The 14870-nt window shown below is 36.3% G+C and overlaps 1 protein-coding gene across 4 annotated transcripts in view; it reads left to right on the top strand.

Annotated features, from left to right (window-relative positions):
* SSBP2 (single stranded DNA binding protein 2) overlaps positions 1-14870 on the top strand; it is a 286517-nt gene that overhangs the window by 60463 nt on the left and 211184 nt on the right. The gene's annotated exons all lie outside the window — the stretch shown is intronic.

Below are 14870 nucleotides of genomic sequence, written 5' to 3' on the forward strand. Positions count from 1 at the left end.
GAGACATGCTAGAGATGCAAAGATGACTAATAATATTTTTCCAGTCTCAAATTCTAAAAGAAAACCTAAATACAGTATTCTGTGGTAATTATTTATTTGCATAATTTATTTTTCCTTTCCTTTTCTTTTTTTTTTTTTTTTAGAGAGAGAGTGAAGAGAGGGAGCGGGGAAGAGCAGAGGGAGATGGAGAGAGAGAATCTTAAGCAAGCTCCATGCCCAGTATGGAGCCTGATGTGGGGCTCGAACTCACAACTCTGAGATCATAACCTGAGCCATAATCAAGAGTCGGACACTTAACTGACTGAGCCATGGGCCCCTATTTGCATAATTTCTATAACAAAGGTACAATGTTGTCAACAGAGAGAGGGGAAGGAAAATTTAGAGAGAAGATGGCGGTCAGGAAAGGTTTCACAGTTAAGATACATTGGATTAGACTTTTCAAGGAGGAGGAACCATTTTTCTGATTTAATAGGAGGGAAGAAGTCCATGCAGTGGCATTGTGCAAAGACAGGTAGCTGTGAAGCAATGCTATCCATTCAGAGAGGTCTTCCATTTGGCTTCCACATGGGTGTGCTAGGTTAGTTGGGATAGCAAATCTGGCCAGGCCATGTTTGCCATGTTTAGGTATCTGGCCTTTATCCTCAAGGTATGAGAATCCACTGATGATCAGGGAAGCAACTTTAAGAGAATGAATCCTTATAATGATCTTTTGATATCACTGTGGAGAGGAGTGAGGATAGGGGAAAGAAAGACCAGTTCAAATACTATTGTGGTAATCTGGGAAACTGGCAGGGAGGGCATTGCCAGAGAAGATAGATATGAGTCATAGACTTCAAGATCTAGAATATTTAGTGACTGATTGCATATCAGACAAAAGTAAGGAATTGAGGAATGACCATCAGATATTTGGTTTGGAGAGGTGAATGGATATATGTCATTAAAGAGGAAGAAGAGGGGCGCCTGGGTGGCTCAGTCAGTTAAGTGACTTGGCTCAGGTCATGATCTCAGGGGCCTGGGATCGAGCCCTGAATCGGGCTCCCTGCTCAGCGGGGAGTCTGCTTCTCCTTTTCCCTCTCCCTGCCACTCCCCCTACTTGTGCTCTTTCTCTCTCAAATAAATAAATAAAATCTTAAAAAAAAATTAAAAAGGAAGAAGAGAGAGGAATATGGCCTTTAAGTTGCCTGGGGGGAAATCAGGTGGATATGCCCAGTAAACAGTTGAATAAATCCATCTGGAGCTTTCAGCAAATTCTGAATTGCAGATAGAGGTTTAGTAGTGCAAAGCATTGACTGTTTTCTATTGATAGGCCTACTCATTCTTAGGAAAACATGTAGAATGAGAAGAGGACCATGAAGTAAGCTTAGGAAATGTCAACAGTTTAAGGGTAGGTGGAAGGAAAAAAACTTGTAGGAAAAACAAAGCAAGGATTTAAGATATGGAGGAGAATGAGTAGAAAGTGATTTGATGTTTCAGGTCCAAAGGAGGAGTTATCACCAGAATCACATACACTAAAGAAGTACACCAAGGCAAAGATTGTACAGTGACTACTTCTGACCCTGTAGTCTGACCCCAGAGCAGTTTGGGTCAAGTTGTGAGGAAGTCAGTATCATGGGAAGGCTGGACAGGAGGCCTGACTTGTCAGCATATGTACTGTTTAGAAATTGAGTAGGTTGCACAAGACTGAAAACCCTAAATAATAATAAGATAAAATTTATTTTCTCTGAAATAAGTCTGAAGATTGAAACTCCAGGGCTGCAATGGCAGTTCCATGAAGTTGTCAGGGATCTATACCCCATCTACCTCTTGACTCTGGTGTTTTGGTTGGCTTGGGCTGCTGTGACAAAGTACCATGGACTGAGTAGCTTATCAAAAACAGAAGTTTATTTCACACAGTTTTGGAGACTGGAAGTCCAAGATCAGAGTGCCAGCCTGGTCTGGTTCTGATGAGGACCCTCTTTCACCTGGTAGGCTGCCAACTTCTCTTTATATCCTCACACAATGGAAAGAAAGCTAGCTACCTCTCTGGCCTCTTCTTATCAGGGCATTAATCCCATTTATGAAGACTCCACCCTCCTGACATACTTACCTCTCAAAGGCCCCACCTCTAGATACCATCACACTAGAAGTAGGGTTTCAACACATAAATTTGTTGGGGCGGGGGGCGGGGGGGGGGGACACAAACATTCAGTGCATTGCATCTGGCATTCCTAAAGGGGTCACATTTTCGTGACTCAAGATGGAGGCTGAGAGCCCTCATATTATCCTTACAGACTGAGAGCAGGGTAAGTGAACGTAGAAGAGTGTACCCCCTTGTATAAGTCTTCCAACTTCAATCTATATCTCTTTGCCCAAATTTGAGGCAAGTGAACATACCCAGCTTCAAGGGAAATAGGGGAACATTATCTTTTAGCTGGGAAACCATAACATCCAACTAAAAATGTGGCTTCTTTCTACTCTGGTGAGAGACCTTGGAGGCGACTAACAGTCTCTGCTATAGAAGATGTTAAAATTCTTTGTGTGTGTATGTGTTTGGGGGAGGAGAAAGAAACTCCTTAGAGCTCTGTAAATTTGGTTAATCTGCTGTTTTGGCACTTTCATGGTATTTCTCTTGTACATTACTGTGGATAATCAGAAGGGAACTGTTTAAAGACAGGAAGAGATTATGCACTTGACAGTGTTTGGATCTGCAGACCATTCTGCTTTCAAACACATTTAGTTTTGCAGATATTTAGGGAAGCCAATTATGGAAGGCAGACCTTTGCTTAAATATTTTACTTACATTTTATAAATTATATTTTGATATGCCAAGAAAACATTGAGATGGCATAGTAATCTGATTTATCACCATGAACCTATTATAACACATTTTCTATTTAGCTGGCTTTGTAATTGTCAATATTAGTGTAATTTATCCCCTTCAACTGTTTTGGAATAAAAATTATGGTTTCTAATTATAGGGTGGATTAGGTTAAAAGGATTAAACTAATATGGGATATAGCAATTCTCTGCTCTTTGAAAAGCTAACATCTGGGGGAATTTGGAAGGAGTAAATGTGTTTAGAAATTGCCTATTCTCTTAGAGTCTTATGGTGATAGACCTCTTTCTTTTTATTGATTGGAACTCTGCTTGCCCTGATTTTACCCATCAAACCAACATACATGGAGTTAGTTGAATAATTTTTGACTGGTAGGGTTAGATTTTCCCCATAAGTATACTTTACATTTTTGATTTGGTAACTTTAGTGCATTGGTCCATATGGATCTATAGGAACTACACAGGCTTATATTGTGGAGAAACAAGAGTTTATCTTCTTTTTTTTTTTTTTTAAAGTTTTTTTTTTTATTTATTTATTGAGAGAGATAGTGATAGAGCATGAGAGGGGGGAGAGTCAGAGGGAGAAGCAGACTCCCCGCTGAGCAGGGAGCCCGATGCGGGACTCGATCCCGGGACTCCAGGATCATGACCTGAGCCGAAGGCAGTCGCCTAACCAACTGAGCCACCCAGGCGCCCCAAGAGTTTATCTTCTTAATGTTTATGTGTAGGAGCAGAGTGGTGGGAGTGGTGGTTGTGCTAGCAGTTACCTTAGGTTCAACTTGACAGGTGAGCTTCCACTTCTTTGTCCTTTACTTGGTCACAGAGTGATATTTCCTGGATATATAATTTCTTTGAGGAAGATACTGAATCATATGTTGCTGTATTTTTCTAGATATAGTGGTCTAAGCTTTAAGAGTCACACATCCTAATCTCAACTCTTCTGCCAAATAGTTCAGTTGCTCTGGGCCATATTTTAGTTAAAATAGGATTATATAATCTTGTACTTGGGAGCTACTTTAAAGGTCATCTGGTCCAAACTTCTGTTCAATGAATAAAGCCTCATCAGTATCCCCATATTCAACGTGTACTTTTACTGTTTGGACACTCACATTTCCCAATTCCAAAATGGTTCTTTCCCAACCTATAACATTTTTGGATAGCTCTAATGGTCACTTGGTGATATTGAGTTACAATTTGCCTTCTTCTCACTTTAACCATTGGTTTTAGCTCCACCCTTTGTGGCCATATGAAATTAGACCAATCCCTCTAATAGTTGACACCCTATTAAATATTTAGGCCTTTTCTTTTTGCAGGCTATGCATCCTGACACTTTCAGCCATTGTTCATGAGTTGTCTTTTTTTTTTCTTCCTTATCTTTCTAGGAATATTACCTCTCCTTTCTAGTTCTATACTTCATTAACACATTTAAAGATAAAATTAGCTCTTTTGGCATGGCAGTCAGATATGATATTAATTCATAAACTTACAGTCAACTAAAACCTGTCTTTTTACATGGGCTGTTATTAAGTTATATTTGTCTATCCTGTACAAGTTTTTTGATTCAAGCACAGGATTTTATATTTATTTTTGTTAAACTAACCTTAATCAGATTTAGTGCAGTGTTTCAGAGTGTCTATTCTTTTGGGACATAAATTCAGGAATCTAAATATATTCGTTATCTCCTAAATTTTATTTTCAGATATGCTGATTATGCTGTGATTGCTTATCTAAAATCAAGGAGTTAGTTTGATTTATTTCTATCTGGACTTAAGGAAGTCAGACTTCTTAGCTCACTTTCTTTTCATTGATTAGGTACCCATGAATGCTAAATGCTTCTTAGTGCAATTGATTAGAAATTGAATATCTGGAGATTAATTTTGTAGAGGTTCATGTTGTGTTTAATCTTGTTTGTTTGTTTTTTTTTCTCCCCTTGGCTGTTTTTCTCTTTTATCTATTGATTATTTTGGCTTCTTATGTAGAGATACATTTTAAATATTTATTTTAGATACAACTGAAGAATCCAACTAAGTTTATCTAAATTTGAAAAATATCGATTCCACTTTCCACTTTCTGATATTTAAAAAAGGAGTGGGTTTTTGCTTATGTTTTTGAACATAAAATAAATTTCTGTATTCTAAAGCTTTTCATGGTAACTTAAATTTTAATTAGGAGATATGATAGGGAATGGCTTCTAGATAAACATATTTTTCAATTACAGATGTATGTAATAAGGCTCATTTTAATATAAGCTTAAAAGTAAAAGAGAATTATGTAAAAAAATTAAATATTAAATATTAAATAATGTTAATAATAACATTATTAAACTATTATTGATGGTGATCAGCGTTTATTTATGAAGTTTCTCAGAATGTTTGAAAATAGTTTATGTTTCTAACATTAGATATTTATATTTATTTTTATGTTACTAATTTGTTAAACTCTTTCTTGGTGTAAAGATACATTCTCTGACCATTTGTCATTAGTGGGTCTTAAATTAATATTTCATTGGTTCTCAGTACTTTACACAAAATAGATGCTTAAGAGTTGCCTAAGAAAGAGGCGAATAAATGGTCTGAAAGACTGAATGCTGTAAGTGTCTTAAATATTTCAAACTAATGCTAGAAAATAGATTAAGATCTGGGAAAAAAAACCAAATATGTAGTTCTGATTATTTTATATGGAACTTTAAAAAACAAAAGCTCCAAAGAATTAAAAAAAATAATTACCATGCATTTATATGCACTGAAAATCAGAGGGAAAGAATTATCCTTTGTCTCTCCTGAGTTGCAGTTTTCTTTTGAGCACCTGCCCACTTGCTCCTGTAGTATTAAGAGTTCTGGGTCCTTGTGTCTGTAGCTCTAATCTTCTGAAGCATTTCTTTTCTGTTCTGCCTATACCTTAAGAATTACAGATTAGAGACATTGCTGGAATTTGTCATGAGAAAAACTCTTCCAAAATTCCTCTAGGGAAAATGGAAAATGGATCATAAGCGCTAGCCTCGCTTAATGGTGCATATTAATGTGGATGCTTTAAATATGACAATAATGAGGTAGGTCCGACTAAAGACATTACTAAATGCCAAATGTACTATAGGTAGATGATCATAGGGATCTGGCTGGGGTTAAGGAAGTTGGAATAAGGGAAAACATTTTTAAAAAGGTACAAAAAGTAGGAGGGAATGTAGGGGCGCCTGGGTGGCTTAGTCGGTTAAGTGTCTGCCTTCGGCCTTGGGTCGTGATCCCGGAGTCTCAGGATTGAGCCCCACATCGGGCTCCCTGCTCAGCAGGGGGTCTGCTTCTCCCTCTGCCCCTCACCCCACTCGTGCTCTCTCTCTCTCAGGTAAATAAATAAAATCTTTTTTAAAAAAAGTAGTAGGGAATGTAAAGTGAATGGGAAAAGAAAACAGATGTAAAGCACAATAGATCTAATGCCAAAATGGCATATGCAAAGATTAGGAAAGAGAATTAATAGGAAGAATTAAGAAAAATAAGAGTGATAAAGCCAGGAAGAAATTCTGAATAAGTTATTTTTCGTGTTTAGTAGCCAGCAGGAAAACATTAGGCATCTTTTAAATATTTTCTACTCATCTTAATTTCTTTGGATATATAATTTACATTATTTAGAAGGAAGATTTTCTTGGTTATAATATGTTGAAATAACGTTATTAAACTATTACTGTTCATCTGTACTTGAGGAAAATACTCCATATAGATAATAATTTACAATAAGCTTGGGGAAGGAGCTATGAGCTCATGACAAAGTTTTAAAATAATTTTTTCTTGATTATAGGAAATTTGCAAAATACAGAACAGTACAGAGAAGGAAGTAAGAAGCTCCATTACCCATCGCAATCACCTTAAAAAAATACTTTTTTTAAAAGACCGATTTTAGGTTCATAGCAAAATTGAGTAAAGGTACAAAGATTTCTCATATACACCTTGTACCCACTGGCCAAGTCATTCACCAACTTGAATGTTATCTTAATATCTCTGAGTTGATACCCAGTATCACTTTTTTTTTTTTTGTACTTATCTTTACTTAAAACTACTTTATAGCCAAATCAATCTGGCTACACAATAATACTGTTACAAGCTTGGTTTGGGTTGTTAAAATTAGGGTTAAGTCTACTTTCACTCTAAGACTAGTTTATTCTACCTCTGATGTGGGACCCGTGGTTCTCTACTGAATGCACTTGGTATTCATTGAGGTCTTTCTACTGTGAGTAGTTAGTGGTTTCTCAGCCCTATGTGAGCAATATTCTTTGTCCAGCCTCATACCTATGCAAAAGGACTCCTATGCAGATTATTGGAGCTTTTTTCCTGTGTAGCTCCCTCCTGTCTGATACTCTGCTCACAAATTCCAGCTACCTTAATCCCGCTCAAATTTGATCATATAAGATACCCAGTTTTCTAGAAAGTTGCTTAAAGAAAGAGGGCAAGTTCGGTCCCACTTACTCCTCCATGGCATAAGTAGAAGTCTGGTGTCTGGTATTAATTTTGATATTAAAACATTGAAATAGAGGGGTGCCTGGGTGACTCAGTGGTTGAGCATCTGCCTTCGGCTCAGGTCATGATCCCAGGGTCCTGGGATTGAACCCCACATTGGGCTCCCTGCTCTGCGGGAAGCCTGCTTCTCCCTCTCCCACTCCCCTTGCTTGTGTTCCCTTTCTCGCTGTGACTCTATTTGACAGAGAGGGAGGGAGCCTGATGCGGGGCTCGATCCCAGGACCCTGGGATCATGACCTGAGCTGAAGGCAGAGGCTTAACGACTGAGCCACCCCGGCACCCCAAAAAATAAATAAAATCTTAAAAAACAAAAACAAAAACAGCAGAGTATGGGAAGACTTCCAAGTTAGTCAGCAAGGATTAGGAAGGATTAGTGTTCTGGGTGAATGTAAGGAAAATCTGCTCTCTGTAAGGATAACACAGACAGAAAGTAAAGACGTAAACTATGTATATCAAGATTCCATAAGCAAGTGGGAGCCTGGGTATAAAGTATGAAATCTTCCAGCTGGATTGAAATGGAGTAAGTACTATTATCAAGTAGAGTCAGTACTGTATTCCCAATGTAAATAGCTTAGATAGAAGATTGGATGGAAAATTTTACTATGAATTTTCTACAAGTAATTGTGCTTCTACAAACTGTCGATTAATTAATTTTTTATGAATTCTCATTTTTATGTCTTAGCCTTTTTTAGTTCCCCCAAATTGATAGTAGTCATTTTGATCCTCAACTTGTCTGTCTATATAAGGCAAGCGTTTCTGTTTCTAAGTATACCAAATCATTTAATTTCAAATCATATTCCCAAACATTACTTGTCCATCATAAATGACATCAAGGAGACATTAGCAGAGTAACATATTTCTTATGCCCAGGTATCCATGTAATTGTTAAATCTTTCATTCCTGTACCTACCTTAACTGATGCAGTTATCCCTGCCCTAGAACACTTAGTATCTTTAGTATCTGTATATATATCAGGTATCTATTTCTTTAAAACTGATACTGAGAATATAAAAAAATAGACATTTTAGTGTGTTTAAAATAAAGGCTGCGTTTTAGCGTTATTGTGTGGTTGCATAGACAGCTTTTGACACTCTAAATCAGTTTTTTAGGTTCACTGTTAATGATGAAGAACTTTAAAAAGGTGATGTTAGAAACAGACTTCTAATTTTTTATACCTCCTTAGCACCAGGTTATAAGCTCTGTTGAAAATTTGATCAGGCTGATCTAGTGTCACTGCTAAACCACGTACAGTCTCATGAGCAGCCTCTCAGTAGCTGTCGAATGTTCTCTGCTACTTGTTAGCTAGCTGTGATCCAGCTACTACTGGCATTTTATCACCTAGGAATCACATTTGGACATTGATACGTGTCATTGGTCAACACTGGAATTACACAGTGGCTCAGGAATAAGAGAGATCTCTTTTCTCGATCCAATGTGACTAGAAAAGACCAGTAGGAGAAATTAATCTACTTTAAGTTCTCTGTATCTAAGTCTTCTTACTGACATTGGGATTTAAGCACAAAAGATGGGACTAAATTTTGGATGTAGCATTTTGGATACATACAGCCCACCAGTGCTAAATGGCAGCAGCTAGACCATTCTTTACAAAATACCCCTCTTGTAGCCCTCTGTCATCTTTCTATTGTTTATTCCCTAACCTTGATTTATTTTCTTTTAAAAGGAAGTGAAGAGGAGAGAAGAAAGTCATTGTCTTTTAAGGATTAATTTTATTAAAAATAAATAAAACAAAAATCTACCACCCGTGATTAAATAGATTAACATTTCTTTAAAACAATCATTTTTTTTATATATAGGGATTGAATCAGTGTGACAGAATTGTTTTGCCAACGTTCATGTTGTCAAACTATAATATTTTATTGAGAGGGTGAATCTTAAGGATACTAAGAGGATGATAATGCTAAATTAGGTATCCAAGGGGGTATCTGACACTTCTCATTTGAATGCCTTGAATGGAAGAAACTAAAGGATCCTATAAGAGCCTTATGCATGGGGTAAGAGATTCATTCATTAAAAAATATGTATTGGAGGGACACCTCACAGGCTCAGTTGGTGGAGCATGGGACTCTTGATCTTGGGGTTGTAAGTTCAAGCTCCTGGGTGTGGAGATTACTTAAACATAAAATCTTAAAAAAAAAAATACATATTGGATACTTACCATTTTAGGTGCTGGAGCTAGAGATAAAACAGGTAAAGTACATTATAGTAATGTAATTTCAAAACAAATTAGGAATAGCTTTTTTATTATCTAACCCTGTCATCCCTCCGCCTTTGTACATATAGTGAATTAACCAAAAGAATTTTTTCTTCTTTTTTTCTTTTTTTTCAGGGCCTAATCGAAAGAATTTTAAAATTACAGATGGGGATCTATTAACTTGAAAGCTTTATGTTTACTTGAATCTTTTTTTTTTCTTTTTCCTTGCTAAATGTAAGAAGATGGCAAAATGCTAATAATTAGTTTTAATCACAAAGTTGGAATGGATGGATGTTTTCTCATATTGAATGGCAGCTTTCTCTTGCTTTTCACTTTCAACACCACATCTTATTGAAATATTGAAAGGATAGTGTGCAAAAGACAGGTTCTTTAATAGGTAATAGACTTAAGTTTGAAAAGTAGATATAGGACATTATGGTCAGGCTGACAGACATGGTCAGTTATTGGTAGTTGGATTTTTCATTGCATAGACACCTAATAATATTTCTACATAGTTCATAACTCTGTGTCCCTTATAGGAATATTGTGAGGCGTAATAAAATGTTATCCATACATTACGAAAAAATGGCACACATTATAGTATATATTCCTGGAAAGTTTTATAAATATTAAATTGTATGTTATTATAACTAGCACATGTAATGTAAAAGTAACTTGATAAATCCTGTTCACAAGATAAAAACATCTTTTCTATAGTATCAACAGTCATATCCACTTTAACTGTTCTCTAAATTCAGATTTTAAAAAATTAGACCTTTTCTATTAGCCGACTTTTGTGAAATGATTTTTTAAAATAATGATACATTATACACACATACATAGATAATTTATATATGTACATATACGTATATGTAGAAAGAGTTAGAAATTAGCACTGAACTATAGAAAGTATTCACTTTTTATTTATGTGTAGCTTGGAAAACTTGTTTGCAAATTAACAATCCTATTTTAGAAACCTTTTTGATATCTTGCCCATGTTCCTTTTTTTTCCTACCATTTCCTTTGGAGGAAGAGATTTAATCTCAAATAAGATAGCTAGATTATAGAAAGAATTGAGTGCAGTAAGGTCTTTACCCCTTTCTCAGACTGCAAAGTCCTTCATTTATAAGGATGGTGGAGAATTTGCTATAATTAGACTTTTGAGTGACAGTACCTGTTGTATATGCCTTATTAGTTATATACTAAGTTGTCCTAGAACTGTTAGTGATAGGCATGTAATAGAGTTTGTTCATGTGAATGGTAAAAATCTGTTTCTTTGTTAGATTTTGTAATTTTCACAAGCTAAATTTGAAGTAATTTTATTTGGTCATGTGGTAATGACATTTTCACAGATTTTAAAGTTCAGTAGTTAAGCAGAGAGGAGTCATTTAAGTGCTTATTGAATAGATTTATAACTAAATTCTGAATTATATTTTCAAACATGAAATTAACTAATGCAAAAATATTTCACTGTAACTCCAGCCAGTTTATTTATTTACTTATTCTTTGATTGTTCTACATAATCTTTGGTTAAAAATTTTTGTGCATTAAGCTTTTCTGCATTTAGGATAATTTCTTTAGCTAGACTTCTAGTAATGGAATTATTGGGTCAAAGTGTGTAAACTTTTTTTTTTTCTTTTTACAAATTCTTGATGTATACTTAATGCCAAATTGGTTTTGAAACAGTGATACCAGTTTACTGTCATCAGCAGTAGGAGTATCCATTCCCTCACATATTATGTGTTTAAGTAAGAATTTAAATCCCATTGTTGCTTTAATATATATTTCTTTGATTCACAGTGATGTTTAACATTCTCTAGATTTTAAAATTAGTAGTGATTGGGGTGCTTTGGGTGGCTCAGTCAGTTGAGCATCTGCCTTTGGCTCAGTCATGATCTCGGGGTCCTGGGATTGAGCCCTGAGTCTGCAGCAGGGAGCCTGTGCTTCTCCCTCTCCCTCTGCCCCTCCCCCCTGCTGTATGCTCGCGCGTGCGCGCGCACTCTCTCGCTCTGTCAAATAAATACATACAATCTTGAAAAAATTTTAATTAAAAGTATCTAAATCCGCCCCCCCCCAAAAAAACCCTTGACCAAAATTAAGTCAAACAACAAACTGGGAAAAAAATGTTTCAGAAAATATTATCAGAGGTTTCATATTTTTATCTAGCCAAATATCTTAGAGTATTGTGTGGCATGAGTGGCACAAAGTTTAAAACTTTTGCTGCAGACAAAATTGAACAAAATTAATGCTTCCAGGCAGCCAAGATCTATGCTGTAGAAAGAGTGGCAGGGACCACTGCACGGGTGAACAATTAACTCTACTGCCATGACAACTCCATAATGATTGTTAATTAGAGGACAATGCTATAAGGAAAGTTGCCCTCAGGTCTTCTGAAGGAGGTATGGGGATGTTTGCTTCCAGTCTTAAGTAAGATTTTAAGGCTTTGTTTGGGTTTTCTTTTCCTGTCTGTCTGTTACCAGTTAGTCTTCATCTGTTACTTCTTCTTATTGTTATTAATGTTTCTACCATTAGCTATAACTCATGTTTCCTTCTACCCTGTTTCTGTGGACAGTATGTATACATATACATATGTATATGTATATGTATATAAATTCTTACTGCATGATTCTTAATTTTTTTATGTATTTGGATCATAGTATTATCCATTAGGTTAAATAGCCACTCTAATTTATCAAAAGTAGTTAAGTTTTTTAAAGATTCTGAAAAGGAAAAAAGAAAATGTTAATTTGAGAGTATACACAGTTTAAATATTTGTATATTCAATATTTATTTTTTTAAATTTCTACTGTTCAGTAGAAATTGAATCCAAATAAAATGTCTTATGTTTGGTGATCTCATGCCACGGGGCAAGGGACCATGCCATGATTTACCTACATGGGTGGATAAGTGTCACTCCCCACTCCCCTGGAATCATCTGTGTTCAAATGGTATCTTTTACTGCAGGGCTTTTTCCCCAGAACCTTCTGGAGATTCTTATTTCTGGTGGCCCTGATGCCTCTACTATGGGGAGCTGATGGGAAATATATAGTACCTGTATCTGAAGCTAGAGCAAATGTTCCTGCTATTGCTGTGGTTCTGAATGGTCCGCCAAGAGCAGGAGGGGGATAGAAAGAACTGGCAAATGTGGGAGAGAATGTGAGTCCAGCACATGACTGGTAATATGTTATTGGATGTGAGAGAGTTAGTTGAAATTATAACAATCATTGTACTCTAATTCTTTCAACAATATTACAAGAAAAGTATTCTTTCCATTTTGCAAATGAGGAAATGACTCAAATTCTGTTTCATTCAAGGTGAGCACAGGTACTATATATAAACAGATGGAGAAGATGAGTTTAACTTTGGATGTGATCAATTTAAAAGAGAAGTATCTTGTTAGGAACTTCAAACAGTAATTTAGAGAAGCAGGTTTGGAGCTTGGTAGAGACAATAGGGCTACAGAGATAGGTTTGGAAAATCTTCTGCACTGAGATGGTAGTTAAAATACTGGAGATTTGCTGGTGATGAATTATGGAGTCATCATGGCAGTAGAGTTAATTGTTCACCCATGCAGTGGTCCCTGCCACTCTTTCTACAGCATAGATCTTGGCTGCCTGGAAGCATTAATTTTGTTCAAGGGACAGAACTTGGACATAAGAGGTAGCATTACGGATAGGTTTTTTTCAGCCCTGTCCCACTGTATCACCCTGTTGGTAATGACGTGCTGCTACAGCACAGATTCTAAAGGTGGGAGGACAGGCACACCACTTGGAGGATGCTTCAGAATTTTTTGTTATGTCATTTCCCCCATTGATTCTATGCCCCTTCCAATACATTTTTTATAATCACTGTCTTACACCCATAGAGAAAGAGTAGAGATTATTGTTTTTAATTCCATTTATAAAGAGATATCTTTTTTGTTACCTGATTAACTGGAGGAAAACATAGTAGAAGTATATTAGCCCCTTTAATATTACAAAGAAGAGATTATGAGGAAGTGAACTTTAAGGAGTGGTGTTCATTGCAAGGACACAGCAACAGTTGTGCTCTGGACTTGACTCTTCTGGGGTCTGTTCTCTTACTCCCAAGGACCACCACGGTGTCTCTGCTTTACATTCTGCCTCTTGCTTCCTATATTTCCAAGTTTGGTGGAACATCCTATTGTTCACCCTTTGACTTAGGCCTGGGTTTCTTGTCTAGCCTCTGACACTGGTTTGGTGTCAGGCCTAAGATTTGACAAACTGCAAGGAGTTACTTGGGGCCAGGTTTCTTCTCAGGCAGTAGGGGGACATCATCCCTGGCAGGCAAATTTGAGGCTTCACAGTGTCTCCAGGAAAAATTCACAAATAATTCTCTTTTTTGAGGTGAGATTTGCCAACATGGTCAGTGAAATCATGTGACGGGGTTGGGAGTAGTTAGTGGAGGGACAGGTTGTGTGGGATATGTGTGTTGTGGTAAGAATCACCAGTAGGGCCAGTGGTAAGAATCACCAGTTTGTTTGAAACGATAGGAATATTCCAATTCTCTCATCCGTTATGTACTTTGGGGATGAACCACGCTTCCACAGGAGATACTGCTATCGAAAGAAGCATGTCATATCCCTCATGTGTGTTAGGGTAGAAAAAGGGTTGAGAAGCATGATCTAAGAAGTGTCATTCAATTTGAAGAGGTTAGGAGATGTTTCTAATGACATACTTTTTATCTATGATTAATTTTAACAGATGTCTGTCTACTCTCTTGTGGTACTTAGTAACCACAGAGTAATTCTCATTTTAAGCATTTGGCAGTTTTGGAATGGGGAAAGAACTAAATGGACAGAGCAATTGAATTTGTACAGGCTTTCTCTTTTCATTACATGCATGATGTTTTTTCATGAAAACGAAGAAAATATTCATTTTTGCAAATGCTATCAATCTTTAACAATCAAAAATTCACTTGGCAAGAGAAATGGTGTAGCTCTACAGAATTGTGGTTATTATTACATTGTTCTGTTTACTGTAAACCTGGCTTAATATTGGTAAATATAGTGTAGCAGAAACTGAACTGTTGTGAGCTATCTGGGCATCAGTCCAAGATATCATTAAAAATACTGCCTCAGACTAATTTGGGTTTATGAATAATATTTTGTTAACAGCTCAACTGAAATTGAGCCACATGGTGTAGCTTAAAATTCTGAATCCACAAGATAATGAGGGTAGTACAAGTGTATAGTGCATACTTAATATTCTGTATTTGAATGATAAATTTATATGTAATTTTGTGTTAACCTTTAAACTATAAGTACCCAAATGCTTAATATGATTTGATGCTTTTAAACTTTACTTAATGCTGTGGTTTGC

The sequence above is a fragment of the Phoca vitulina genome, unplaced genomic scaffold, assembly GCF_004348235.1.
Source record: "Phoca vitulina isolate PV1807 unplaced genomic scaffold, GSC_HSeal_1.0 scaffold6, whole genome shotgun sequence".
Taxonomy (NCBI): Eukaryota; Metazoa; Chordata; class Mammalia; order Carnivora; family Phocidae; genus Phoca; species Phoca vitulina.